Genomic DNA, 10,033 nt, shown 5'->3' with positions numbered 1-10,033 from the left:
CGTTGTATTCGAACGTTAGAATCTATCACACCCGATCATCACGTGGTGCTTCGAAACAACGAACCTTCGCAACGGTGCACAGTTAGGGGGAACACGTCTCTTGAAATTTTTAGTGAGGGATCATCTTATTTATGCTACCGTCGTTCTAAGCAAATAAGATGTAAACATGATAAACATCACATGCAATCAAATAGTGACATGATATGGCCAATATCATTTTGCTCCTTTGATCTCCATCTTCGGGGCACCATGATCATCTTTGTCACCGGCATGACACCATGATCTCCATCATCATGATCTCCATCATTGTGTCTTCATGAAGTTGTCACGCCAACGATTACTTCTACTTCTATGGCTAACGCGCTTAGCAATAAAGTAAAGTAATTTACATGGCGTTATTCAATGACACGCAGGTCATACAAAAAATAAAGACAACTCCTATGGCTCCTGCCGGTTGTCATACTCATCGACATGCAAGTCGTGGTTCCTATTACAAGAATATGATCAATCTCATACATCACATATATCATTCATCACATCTTCTGGCCATATCACATCACATAGCACATGCTGCAAAAACAAGTTAGACGTCCTGTAATTGTTGTTGCAAGTTTTTACGTGACTTGTATAGGTTTCTAGCAAGAACGTTTCTTACCTACGTAAAACCACAACGTGATATGCCAATTTCTATTTACCCTTCATAAGGACCCTTTTCATCGAATCCGTTCCGACTAAAGTGGGAGAGACAGACACCCGCTAGCCACCTTATGCAACTAGTGCATGTCAGTCGGTGGAACCTGTCTCACGTAAGAGTACGTGTAAGGTCGGTCCGGGCCGCTTCATCCCACGATGCCGCCGAATCAAGATAAGACTAGTAACGGCAAGTAAATTGACAAAATCGACGCCCACAACTACTTTGTGTTCTACTCGTGCATAGAAACTATGCATAGACCTAGCTCATGATGCCACTGTTGGGGAACGTAGTAGAAATTCAAAATTTTCTACGCATCACCAAGATCAATCTATGGAGTTTACTAGCAACGAGAGGGAAGGAGTGCATCTACATACCCTTGTAGATCGCGAGCGGAAGCGTTCAAGAGAACGGGGTTGATGGAGTCGTACTCGTCGTGATCCAAATCACCGATGATCCTAGCGCCGAACGGACGGCACCTCCGCGTTCAACACACGTACGGAGCAGCGACGTCTCCTCCTTCTTGATCCAGCAAGGGGGAAGGAGAGGTTGATGGAGATCCAGCAGCACGACGGCATGGTGGTGGAAGTAGCGGGATCCCGGCAGGGCTTCGTCAAGCGCAAGCGGGGAGGAAGAGGTGTCACGGGAGGGAGAGGGAGGCGCCAGGGCTTAGGTTGCTGCTGCCCTCCCTCCCCCCCACTATATATAGGGCCAAGGGAGAGGGGGGGGCGCAGCCTTGGCGCTTCCTCCAAGGAAGGGTGCGGCCAGGGAGGAGTCCTTCCTCCCCAAGGCACCTCGGAGGTGCCTTCCCCCTTTAGGACTCTCCGTTTATCTTATCTCTTGGCGCATGGGCCTCTTGGGGCTGGTTCCCTTGGCCTATATAGGCCAAGGCGCACCCCCCACAGCCCATGTGGCCCCCCGGGGCTGGTGGACCCCTTGGTGGACCCCCGGACCCCTTTCGGCACTCCCGGTACAATACCGATAAAGTGCGAAACTTTTCCGGCGACCAAAATAAGACTTCCCATATATAAATCTTTACCTCCGGACCATTCCGGAACTCCTCGTGACGTCCGAGATCTCATCCGGGACTCCGAACAACTTTCGGATTACCGCATACTAATATCTCTACAACCCTAGCGTCACCGAACCTTAAGTGTGTAGACCCTACGGGTTCGGGAGACACGCAGACATGACCGAGACGACTCTCCGGTCAATAACCAACAGCGGGATCTGGATACCCATGTTGGCTCCCACATGCTCCTCGATGATCTCATCGGATGAACCACGATGTCGAGGATTCAATCACTCCCGTATTCAATTCCCTTTGTCTACCGGTATGTTACTTGCCCGAGATACGATCGTCGGTATCCCTATACCTTGTTCAATCTCGTTACCGGCAAGTCTCTTTACTCGTTCCGTAACTCACATCATCCCGTGATCAACTCCTTGGTCACATTGTGCACATTATGATGATGTCCTACCGAGTGGGCCCAGAGATACCTCTCCGTTTACACGGAGTGACAAATCCCAGTCTCGATTCGTGCCAACCCAACAGACACTTTCGGAGATACCTGTAGTGCACCTTTATAGCCACCCAGTTACGTTGTGACGTTTGGTACACCCAAAGCATTCCTACGGTATCCGGGAGTTGCACAATCTCATGGTCTAAGGAACTGATACTTGACATTAGAAAAGCTCTGAGCAAACGAACTACACGATCTTGTGCTAGGCTTAGGATTGGGTCTCGTCCATCACATCATTCTCCTAATGATGTGATCCCGTTATCAATGACATCCAATGTCCATGGTCAGGAAACCGTAACCATCTTTTGATCAACGAGCTAGTCAACTAGAGGCTTACTAGGGACATGGTGTTGTCTATGTATCCACACATGTATCTGAGTTTCCTATCAATACAATTCTAGCATGGATAATAAACGTTTATCATGAACAAGGAAATATAATAATAACCAATTTATTATTGCCTCTAGGGCATATTTCCAACACGATCTAGGTGTCATACCTAGTGCATCTGGTCCAATGAAAATCTATTGTGATAATATTGGTGCAATTGCCTTGGCAAAGGAATCCATATTTCACAAGAGAACCAAGCACACCAAGAGACACTTCAATTCCATCCGTGATCAAGTCAAGGAGGGAGACATAGAGATTTGCAAGATACATACGGATCTGAATGTTGCAGACCTGTTGACTAAGCCTCTCTCACGAGCAAAACATGATCAGCACCAAGACTCCATGGGTGTTAGAATCATTACTGTGTAATCTATATTATTGACTCTATTTCAAGTGGGAGACTGAAGGAAATATGCCCTAGAGGCAATAATAAAGTTGTTATTTATATTTCCTTACATCATGATAAATGTTTATTATTCATGCTAGAATTGTATTAACCGGAAACTTAGTACATGTGTGAATACATATCCGGTTTGTGACTTAGAGTCATCCGGATCAGTGTCAAAGCTTGCATCGACGTAACCATTTACGACGAGCTCTTTGTCACCTCCATAAACGAGAAACATATCCTTAGTCCTTTTCAGGTATTTTAGGATGTTCTTGACCGCTGTCCAGTGATCCACTCCTGGATTACTTTGGTACCTCCCTACTAAACTAATAACAAGGCACACATCAGGTCTGGTACACAACATTGCATACATGATAGAACCTATGGCTGAAGCATAGGGAATGACTTTCATTTTCTCTCTATCTTCTACAGTGGTCGGGCATTGACTCTGACTCAATTTCACACCTTGTAACATAGGCAAGAACCCTTTCTTTGATTGGTCCATTTTGAACTTCTTCAAAACTTTATCAAGGTATGTGCTTTGTGAAAGTCCAATTAAGCGTCTTGATATATCTCTATAGATCTTGATGCCTAATATATAAGCAGCTTCACCGAGGTCTTTCATTTAAAAACTCTTATTCAAGTATCCTTTTATGCTATCCATAAATTCTATATCATTTCAACAATATGTCATCCACATATAATATTAGAAATGCTACAGAGCTCCCAATCACTTTCTTGTAAATACAGGCTTCTCCAAAAGTCTGTATAAAACCATATGCTTTGATCACACTATCAAAACGTTTATTCCAACTTCGAGATGCTTGCACCAGTCCATAAATGGATCGCTGGAGTTTGCACACTTTGTTAGCGTCCTTTGGATTGATGAAACCTACAGGTTGCATCATATACAACTCTTCTTTCAGAAATCCATTCAGGAATGCAGTCTTTACATCCATTTGCCAAATTTCATAATCATAAAATGCAGCAATTGCTAACATGATTTGGACGAACTTAAGCATCGCTACGGGTGAGAAGGTCTCATCGTAGTCAACTCCTTGAACTTGTCGAAAACCTTCCGCAACAAGTCGAGCTTTGTAGACAGTAACATTACCGTCAGCGCAGTCTTCTTCTTGAAGATCCATTTATTCTCGACGGCTTGCCGATCATCGGGCAAGTCAACCAAAGCCCCCACTTTGTTCTCATACATGGATCCCATCTCAGATTTCATGGCCTCAAGCCATTTCGCGGAATCTGGGCTCATCATCATTTCCTCATAGTTCGTAGGTTCGTCATGGTCAAGTAACATGACCTCCAGAACCGGATTACCGTACCACTCTAGTGCGGATCTTACTCTGGTTGACCTACGAGGTTCGGTAGTAACTTGATCTAAAGATTCATGATCAACATCATTAGCTTCCTCACTAATTGGTGCAGGCGTCACAGAAACCGGTTTCTGTGATGAACTACTTTCCAATAAGGGAGCAGGTACAGTTACCTCATCAAGTTCTACTTTCCTCCCACTCACTTCTTTCGAGAGAAACTCCTTCTCTAGAAAGGATCCATTCTTAGCAACAAATGTCTTGCCTTTGGATATGTGGTAGAAGGTGTACCCAATAGTTTCCTTTGGGTATCCTATGAAGACACATTTAGTTGAAGCTTTTTCACATAAGCATCGCAGCCCCAATCTTTAAGAAACGACAACTTGGGTTTCTTGCCAAACCACAACCCTGTTCAAGAATTCGTCCGATTAACCAGTTAACTTGCCGATTAATCCCGACGCGTAGGGTCGCCGAGTAGCCAATAAACCGATAAATCGTCCGATTAATTAATTAAATGGCCGATTAACTTGCCAATTAGCCTATTAATCCCCTACTCGCCAGCCAACCGAGCAGCTACCAGTTTACGATTTCCTCAACAATGAACCACAGTTCATAAGGTGTCGTCTCAACGGATTTAGATGGTGCCCTATTTAACGTGAATCCAGTCGTCTCTAAAGCATAACCCCAAAATGATAGCGGTAAATCAGTAAGAGACATCATAGATTGCACCATATCTAATAAAGTGCGGTTACGACGTTCGGACACACTATTACGTTGTGGTGTTCCGGGTGGCGTGAGTTGCGAAACTATTCCACATTATTTCAAATGAAGACCAAACTCATAACTCAAATATTCTCCTCCACGATCAGATCGTAGAAACTTTATTTTCTTGTTACCATGATTTTCCACTTCACTCTGAAATTCTTTGAACTTTTCAAATGTTTCAGACTTATGTTTCATTAAGTAGATATACCCATATCAGCTCAAATCATCTGTGAAGGTCAGAAAATAACGATACCCGCCGCGAGCCTCAATATTCATTGGACCACAGACATCAGTATGTATGATTTCCAACCAATCCGTTGCTCGCTCCATTGTTCCGGAGAACGGAGTTTTAGTCATCTTGCCCATGAGGCATGGTTCGCAAGTACCAAGTGATTCATAATCAAGTGATTTCAAAAGTCCATTAGAATGGAGTTTCTTCATGCGCTTTACACCAATATGACCTAAACGGCAGTGCCACAAATAAGTTGCACTATCATTATCAACTCTGCATCTTTTGGCTTCAATATTATGAATAAGTGTGTCGCTACTATCGAGATTCAACAAAAATAGACCATTCTGCAAGGGTGCATGACCAAAATAGATATTACTCATATAAATAGAACAAACATTATTCTCAGATTTAAATGAATAACCGTCTCGCATCAAACAAGATCCAGATATAATGTTCATGCTTAACGCTGGCACCAACTAACAATTATTCAGGTCTAAAACTAATCCCGAAGGTAGATGTAGAGGTAGCGTGCCGATGGAGATCACATCGACTTTGGAACCATTTCCCACGCGCATCGTCACCTCGTCCTTAGCCAATCTTCGCTTAATCCGTAGTCCCTTGTTTCGAGTTGCAAATATTAGCAACAGAACCAGTATCAAATACCCAGACACTACTGCGAGTATTAGTAAGGTACACATCAATAACATGTATATCTACCTTTGTTCACCTTGCCATACTTCTTATCAACCAAATACTTGGGGCAGTTCCGCTTCTAGTGACCAGTCCCTTTGTAGTAGAAGCACTCAGTCTCGGGCTTAGGTCCAGACTTGGGCTTCTTCACTTGAGCAGCAACTTGCTTGCCATTATTCTTGAAGTTCCCCTTCTTTCCTTTACCCTTTTTCTTGAAACTGGTGGTCTTGTTGACCATCAGCACTTGATGCTCCTTCTTGATTTCTACCTCCGCAGCCTTTACATTGCGAAGAGCTCGGGAATCGTCTTATCCATCCCTTGCATGTTATAGTTCATCACGAAGCTTTTGTAGCTTGATGGCAATGATTGAAGAACTCTCTCAATGACACTATCAACCGGAAGATTAACTCCCAGCTGAGTCAAATGATTATGATACCCAGACATTTTGAGTATATGCTCACTGACAGAACTATTCTCCTCCATTTTACAGCCATAGAACTTATTGGAGACTTCATATCTCTCAATCCGGGCATTTTCTTGAAATATTAACTTCAACTCCTGGAACATCTCATATGCTCCATGACGTTCAAAACGTCGTTGAAGTCCCGGCCTTAAGCCGTAAAGCATGGCACACTGAACTATCGAGTAGTCATCAGCTTTGCTCTGCCAGGCGTTCACAACGTCCGGCGTTGCTCCTGCAGCGGGTCTTGCACCTAGCGGTGCTTCCAGGACCTAATTCTTCTGTGCAGCAATGAGGATAATCCTCAAGCACTACAACAAACACCCCCATATACCAACACATATCTAGCAACGAACTATAGCATGTGTTATCGTTGGGTTAACCCTCCCACCTTCCCACGAGCCACGAAGGCTTCTGACCTCTATCCACCACCACCACCTCCTCCACCCAATGCGCATCTAAGGATGAAAGGAAGAAAAATCCTCTCCGCCAGCTCTCTCCCCGATTCCTCTCTCTCCGCCACCACTGATTCCAGGTAGGTCCGGCGCTCCCCTGCACTGCTGATCCCTGGTTAGGATCCCTCTTACTGTTCTCCTCTAACCCGCCGCCTCAGCGACGCCTTTCGCACCCCTGCCCACGCCCCCGCAGAAACCCTAGTCACCATGGGTCGCCGGCGTAGCTTTGGCGCCTCCAGTTTGTCGGCCCACCACCCCGCGTCTCTGCACGAACGGCTATCAATCGGGCTCGACGGTCTGCGCTGCCTCGGTTACCTCGACTCCAACGCCGACGGTTCAGTAAGGCACTGATCCCCTCTGCTCTTACCCTCGCTGGTGTTTGGTGTGGCTTGGCCATGATGCCAGGGCTGTTTCTTTTCCAGCAATCTCGACAATGATCTATGCTACCTTGATCACTCGCCTGGCCTATTGCATCCATGCCGCTCCATGTTCTGAGTTCTCCACTGCAATTGTGTGCGCACTGAAATACCAGGATGTAAGTACTTCTTATGCATCCTAATGTATTCTGTAACTTCTGTTTTTTGCTAATTTATGACGGCTTTTTGCTAATAACAGCTTGATGACATGGCACACACGTTCTGATATATTCTGTAACTTCTGTATTTTTTCTGAGATTGTATTCTGTAACTTCTTCACTATGCTTGGTACATAAATTTTTATCTTTTATATTTACGCCACAAAACTCTTCAGCTCTAAGTAATACTAATAGTGCCTTAGAATTTTGATAGCTTTTATTTGGGACAGATTGCCAGTATACAATTTTTTTTGCTTCTTTGCACCGTTATCTTATTTGAGTTTCCTAACATACAGGAAAACCCCGATTTGTTATCTTCAGTTTGTAGTTGAGACTTCATTTATGCTGAGTACGCTGTAGCAGCTGGACATCGTCATCGCTCAAATGTGTGGCAGGTGCCTTTGTTTACATACTTTACTTCCTTATAGTAGCACTTGCTTACACAAACTGGGCATGCTAAATTTAAGTTGAAAGTTTTCAACCTTTGGGATAAATACATGTTTAACGTTCCATATGTGTGGTTTGTTATTAACTGCATTGTTATTAGCTGGTTGGTCTTAGTTCTGAAAGGCATCCTCCTTCCAGAGCCAAATTTCTTTTATTTTAGAAGAAAAAAAGATTTAGTCAATATGCATGTAAATCTTGATCCCGACATCTTCATTTCACCTTAATATTGTGCTTTCACAGTTACATATGCAAGCTGGTTTTTTTTTATCTGTTCAATTGCAAAGGAGAACTCACATTGTGAATTCTTGTGACGACTCCCTGGATGCTACCCTAGTATGTCCTTGCTTCCAAGTGATGATATTTCCAAAGATCTAAATATTGACTTGCACTTCTCATGAATAAAACGTGACTGATTTTATCTTGTACAGTGCATGCTTTCCACGATGTACTGATGTCATTGACGTGCCTTTTGTGGTGAGAAGATTACACAAATCTGGATCTGAGGTCTATTGGATTCTGCTCGAGAGTGTTATCCTACCTACCCATATTTTTCGTTCAAAACTAAAATACTTTCAATATATCAGATGAGAAAGGAACTAGGGATTGCAGATGATGTTAAGGTGGTCATTTTCTACTTTTGAGGACAGGTGGGATATTAACTAAGATGGGCATTCTGTTTTCTTATGTGTGGATGGTTTACTTCTTTTTTGTGTAACTGATGGCAGCTAATTGCATGTCTCTGAACTTGCTTCATGCAATTCTCTTGATTTTAACTTCAAGAACATCTGATTTCCTCAATTCTGTGTACTTATTTGCATTTTTTGACCAGCCGTCTACCAATCGTCGCTCGATCTGAAACTGCACAAAAGATGCGCCACCATATAGATAAGCTTCTCTTGCCCTACATTGACATGTTTTCCCCAGGTTTAGTGAATGTGAAACAAGAATTGAACTTGACGCCACTGAAAGTTAAATTAAATATATTCATCTAGCATAATCATGAGCATCAAGTGTTCAAGAAAAAAATATGATTATATGTAATTTCTATTTTTTTCCATCCTATACCAATGATCAATGTTGTAATAAGCTTACTGTGCAGTTTTAAATTTATAACAGACTATACACATGTTTTTGTTTTCAAATAACTATGATAGAAATCAGTGTCCAGTATGTGGTTCCACAAAGGCAAGGTTATACTGTTCTGCACTTACCATGATAGAAATGATCTAAATCTCTAAATAACAATGAGTGTGCAAAGTATTTAGCGTGACAGGTACAAAACCATAAAAACAGATGAATTGCCAAAATGATAGTAGTACAAATCATCGGTGAAGTTATTCTGATTTAGCAAATCAAACTTACCTGAATATGCAATTCGCAAGACTAGATGTCAAGCCAACAACATGCTCTTCTACTTCTATGTAATGGGACCAACCTAGCTTGGTAACCTTTCTAATGCTACATTAGAAATATATGATCAGTTGATCTGGCCACTCAAAAATGTCAAAAGTAATTGTCATGCAGCTAGATTAGTTATTGCAATGCCGTCAGCCTTTGTATGTTCCCCCTCTTTTTTTAATTGTGTTGTATATTGGCCAGATTTTTTTTCTTTCTGTAATGGTACGTTACTCATGTCAGTTTTTATTTGATGTAGATTGCCAAGATAAATAGATGATGCATGGCTAAGTGGTTTCTAGCAAGGCGGAGAATGGGACTACCACCAAGATAGTTTTACGTTTATTTTTTAGAATGCCATTTTCATGGTCATTGTATAGAAATGATGTGATGTCATTTTCAGGGTCAATGTAAGGAAAATCATGTGTTTACTCTTTGGATTTTGTTCCATGTAATGCAACCAATCTGATTTGTTACTCTTGTGCACCATCACTATTAATCCAATAATTATTGTGGTAATATATAAAATATTGGTAATTGTTCATGCTATGCATTAGCGCTTGCAATAATATGTTTATGTCCATCCCAAACTAGTTCTGGTTAACCAGCAACGCATATGAAGCGTTGTTCTGTTGTAATTATATGCGTTGCTGCTTTGCAACACTTATTCACGTTGATTACCAACGCAATTATATGTGTTG

The 10,033-nt window shown here is 42.5% G+C and overlaps 1 long non-coding RNA gene across 1 annotated transcript; it reads left to right on the top strand.

The window, feature by feature from the left end:
- Positions 1 to 6,853: 6,853 nt before the first annotated feature.
- On the top strand, positions 6,854 to 9,855 carry LOC120966621 (uncharacterized). Its single transcript, XR_005760739.3, has 3 exons — positions 6,854 to 6,996; positions 7,110 to 7,255; positions 7,339 to 9,855. It is a non-coding gene; the product is annotated as an uncharacterized lncRNA (long non-coding RNA).
- The last annotated feature ends 178 nt before the right edge of the window (positions 9,856 to 10,033 follow it).

The sequence above is a fragment of the Aegilops tauschii genome, chromosome 6 (assembly GCF_002575655.3).
Source record: "Aegilops tauschii subsp. strangulata cultivar AL8/78 chromosome 6, Aet v6.0, whole genome shotgun sequence".
Taxonomy (NCBI): Eukaryota; Viridiplantae; Streptophyta; class Magnoliopsida; order Poales; family Poaceae; genus Aegilops; species Aegilops tauschii.
The sequence above is the reverse complement of the archived record's forward strand: the minus strand, read 5'-3'. Positions and strand labels throughout refer to the sequence as shown.